Source organism: Vicia villosa, linkage group LG2 (genome assembly GCF_029867415.1).
Source record: "Vicia villosa cultivar HV-30 ecotype Madison, WI linkage group LG2, Vvil1.0, whole genome shotgun sequence".
Lineage (NCBI taxonomy): Eukaryota > Viridiplantae > Streptophyta > Magnoliopsida > Fabales > Fabaceae > Vicia > Vicia villosa.
Genome location: NC_081181.1, coordinates 218,308,520 through 218,314,012, shown reverse-complemented (window position 1 = coordinate 218,314,012; position 5,493 = coordinate 218,308,520).

Below are 5,493 nucleotides of genomic sequence, written 5' to 3'. Positions count from 1 at the left end.
TAAAAAATATTTGGATCATAAATAACATTTTTCGTAAATAATAATACAAATATTATTTTTGTTTAGGTATCATTTACAAAAATATTTGGATCAATATTAAATTTTCGTATAAAAAAATTTTTAGATCAATAACATATTTTTTTCCTTATACCATTTTTGGATAAAAAATATTTGATCATAAATACCATTTCTAGTATATAAAAATATTTAGATCAATAATATATTTTTTCCCATATACAAACCTCATTTTTGTTTAGGTATCATTTACAAAAATATTTGGATCCATAAAAAATTTCGTATATAAAAATATTTAGATCAATAGTAGATTATTTTCCAGTATACCATTTTGGAATAAAAAAATTTGGATCATAAATACCATTTTTTTTGTAAATAATAGATTTTTTCCATATACAAATATTATTTTTGTTTATGTGTCATTTACAAAAATATTTGGATCAAAATTAAATTTTCCTATATAAAATTATTTAGATCAATAATACATTTTTTTGTCTATTTCATTTTTGAATAAAAAATAGTTGGATCATAAATAACATTTTTCGTATATAAAAATATTTAGATTAATAATGAAAAAAATTCTCGTATACAAACTTCATTTTTGTTTAGGTATCATTTACAAAAATATTTGGATCAATAGTAAATTTGGTATATAAAAATATTTAGATCAATAGTAGATTTTTTGAATAAATTTTTCCCGTATATTATTTTTGACTAAAAACTATTTCGATCATAAATATCATTTAGATTTTTTTTTGTTGAAGAAAGAAGTGAGAAAGTGATGAAAGAGAAAAAAATTAGAGAATGGAGAGAGATTTCATAAGTTTGATAGAATATAAGAGTTGTATTATTTTAATAATAAAATTAAGTACTTTTTGGTGCAAAGATAAAAAAACCACAATTTTAATGTGGTGGGAAAAAATCAAATAAGGGTATTTTTGACTTTTCCACAACCATTAATTTTCTTATATTATAAATATATTAAATATAAGTAATTGTAATAAAATAAATTTTGTTATTCTTTATAAAAGTCCGTTATTTCTATTTCTAAAATATTAAATACAAGTATTACTTACCTTTTTAAACTTTTAACAAGAACCCCTGAAACACTCGTTAGTATTTCTAAAAAAAATAATTATTATTATATGATACACCGTATTTACTATATTTTATATTTTGCTTCAATCTTTGATGAAGTTGGTATTTGTGATAAAAAAAAAATCATGGCACCCGATATCCTTTTATCTTTCTCAGGTGCTTCATCAAAGAAAAACCTAGCTGAATCAACATCACCCACTTTTGCATATCCAGAAATCATCACACTCTAAAAAGTTGCACTTAAGCTAGGAATTTCATCAAACACTTACCATGCAGCTTCAACATCACTAACACTCAATACATTTTGAATGTAGTTTCATTCCCGATTCCCATGTCAAGTAGCACTACTACAATATGCTTAGTACTATTGAAAAATGCAACATGAACCATCTTAGACAAGCACATGCACAAGTATTCACTACATGTCTAAAAAAAAAATACAATTTGTATATACTATAAAATCATCAAAGCTTTTCTCCTCAATAATAACAATTTCCAAAACACCCTCCATAAGTTTGTTAAAATGCTTCAGAATGGATTGAGACTGATAATGTATTAGCGAAAATGATGCGTGGGTATGGTTCAAAGTTGGCCCTTGTGTTTGATCTCTTTGTGGGTAATAGTTTGATGACAATGTATTGTGTGTTCGTTGTTGCACGGTGTGTTATGAGATTTTATATAATCTTGCTACCTATATGAACATTAATGTTGTGGTGGCTTAGTGGTAAATGACTGCTAAAATTTCATATGGTACGGTGTTTGATAGCTGTTTTTTTTATTAACAAAATATTCATTCATTTTAATTGATAGAATACATTGTTGCGATATAAATTATAAATCGCCAAAAATAAAAAGGATAAATCTGCAAACAAACTCACAATATTTATGTTAATAGTATAAAATGACAAATTGCACGAATATAACAATGACTATAATGAAATGTCCTAAGTATTCATGTCTCTGAAGCGTTAATGGCACCAAAGTCATAAATTGAATCTGCACTAGATCGAAACTCATCTTTCAACCATAAATAAATAAACACCGCACAAACATAGAAAAATAAACTATAGCGCACAAAGACGGGAAATTAAAACAAACAACAACACACAAAAATGACGAAATAAAAAAAACACTAAATATATGTGAAAATAACTTATTTAACTAATAGAGAAACACGAACGATTTGGAGTGGTGATTTTAGATCAAAATCGATCATAAATCACCCATCTCTAAGAGATAAAGAAGAAAAATGACGATGACTAGGGATGAGAGAGCAAGGTAAAATCTTGCAGTTTTTATTTATTTATTTTAAACCATGCATGTGTTCAATAACGGTTGATTATCGGAATTTTGTTTTCCTATTTTTAACTAATTAATTTTTCAAAATTTTAAACAAATGATTGTGACTAAAAATTAGTTAAAAAACATGGAAATTAATTATTAAAAATGTGAGAATGACACATTATTACTTATGAATTGGGTTAAAAATAATATGGGGTTAAAAATCAATAGGATATTGTCTATGGCTAACTAGTATTTTAAAGAAGCCACTGTTAAATATACTTAGATCTCAGCCCTAAAAGCTAGTTCAAAGTGTGAGATTGTTCTCACATATTTATATAATCAACGGTCTGAAAATCTAAGAAATATGAGACTTCAAACAAATTCCAACAACACCAATACTAACTTCAACATCCATCACGCCTGACATGAGCTTGGGTCAAATGCTCACATTGCATTCTTTAACCATACTCTGATACCATGTTAACAATAGAGATAACAAAATAGGGAAGAAAGGAAAAGAGAAGGGTTTCAATAATATGAATAACTTTAAAAAAAGCTAAACTACTTAAAGTCCATCTATCAATAAAGGCTCATTACATATTATCTAACATATACTTTCAAACTCACAATGTATTAACATGAAGCATTAAGAGTTTGACAAACAAAAAATAAAAACATATTAAATAATAAACATTATAAATCTAAAACAATATCATTGCCCTTCAAGATAAAGTTTGTTAAACTTTAAATTTTTTACAAACTAATCCTAAAAATAAGCGATCAAACCAAACTAATTAATATCATAACTAATACAAAGAGCAACCAATAAGAAGAATCATTATAGGGAGAAGCAACAATCAAAGAGAGAAGACGCACTTGAAGAAGTCAGAGAGAAACCAATTGAGGGGGGAGGGGCATCTAGAGAGAGGGAACAAATCAAACCGAACCAAATCAATTTGAATCAAACCAAACTGAATCAAATCATATAAAATTAAACCAATCCAATCTAATACAATCTAAATCAAATCGAACATAATCAATTTAAATCGATCCATATCAATTTGAACCATATAAAGTCATACCAAATTAAATAGAAACAAATCAATTTGAACCAATTATATTGAAATGAACAAAATCAAATTAGATCAAATTGAATCAATCCAATTCAATATGAACCAAATCGAACAACCAATAGGGAGAGGATTAACCAAATAGAATAATCAATAAGAGAGAGAGAGAAAGTGAGGCAACCAAACAGAAGAACCAATAAGTAAGAGAGAATCAATGAAGAAATAAGCATCCAAATAAAATAACCAATTGGGATAGGAGTAACTGTCATACCCTAATTTTGATCCCCCCTGAGATGTCATATCTTTTAATTTTTCATCAAAGACAAAGCAGATACTCAGAGCAGTCACTTATTCATCTGATACTTAGTCGAGGGTGTTCAGGAACAAAAGAACTCAGGCAAAGGATCAATCAGAAAAAGGGGTGGTTTCTAACACAACTATGGGACTCAAAAGCTTCATTCTATTCACCTATGATTGATTAGATACCTATCACCTGGACTCAGGATTGCTTACCTCACCAGTCTAGGGTTTTGAGCTTATCAAGAACTAAAATCAGGGATCACATTTGGGAAACCCTAGAAAGCTCAAGGGCATCACTCAAAGGATTCAATCATTCTCAATTAGTTCATATGACAATGTCCATAGGGCATTACACTTCAATCCAAGGCCTACAGTCATCAATTTCATCTGGTCGACAATTAGGGTTTTTGACCTAATTCACCAAGATAGTTGACTTTTTAATCAGGGCATGGATCCAAAATTCAAAGCATGACTAAAGATCTTCTATTAACTCAATATAATCCATTCACATCACTCATTTGAAGAGGAGATTTTGATTCATCACAAAAGTCCAAGAATTCACTTCATCTGGAAAAAGCCAACTGCACAGGATCACCTTTGACTTTTTGGAAATTTTGGTCAACCATGACTTTTGAAGTTTTAAATCATCAATATATGATATTTGAAGTCATTTGATCAAGAGAAATCATGAAAATCAATCAAGAATCAAAAGTCAAAAGTTTGACTTTTCATACTTAGAAAATTTTCTAAGTGTTTTCAAGTGATTTTTGCCAAACTTTGGAAGGGATTTTCTCAAAATTTCACCTACAAACTGAAAAAAAACTTCCAACATGAAATTTGTAGATTTTGATCCAATAAACAACTTTGACACATATAATTTTTTGGCTAAAAATCAACCATTGAAGAGATATGGAGCTTCAAAGTGGCTGCCTTCACAAAACATGCAAGAAAACCCTAGTTTTCTTCAAACTTCATGGGACTTTTTCACTAATTTCCCTAAAGAATTTGGGCAAACACCAAACTAATGAATTAAAGTACATGTTAAGGGCTTTCCAAATTGTGCTCAACCTTCTCCAAATTCATTTTGAGCTAAGAGATATGATTGATCACAGTTAGGCACTTGAAGTGAAAATTATAGGTCATGTGCAATTTGGAACTTTGCAATTTTGTGCAAATGACTTCACTAAGTGATGCTACCCGACCTCTAATACATCTGCAAGCACACCATACATCCATTTTCATCATTGCATAAGGATTAGAGAATATTCCCAAAAACAAAGGCATGTGATTATGTAATGATTACATTTGAGAATTTATGGCAAGATGATGAATCACCAAAGGAATCTCTTCCCAACCAATTGGAGCTCATTTCTGTCTCAGATTTGTCCCCTAAGATCAAGCAAAATCGAGGGCTAGGGGATTGATCAAATGGAATCAAAATTTCCATCATTGCATTTTGGATATTTTTGAATTCCTTCATAGCCAAGAAACCAAATCAACCTCACTAAGTAACCACACTCCTCTGCAACTATACTGAACCATTTGCCTATAAATACAAGTGCTATCCTTCATACAATTCACACCAAAGCAACCCTATTCCTTGCTTTCTCTTTCTCTTCTCATGCTTATGGTTTTTCAAAGTTCTTTGGCAAGAAGAATCGTTTTCTTCAAACCAGAGCTTCTCTTTGGAAAGTAAGCATTCTAACATCTCAAGGGGGCTCATTTG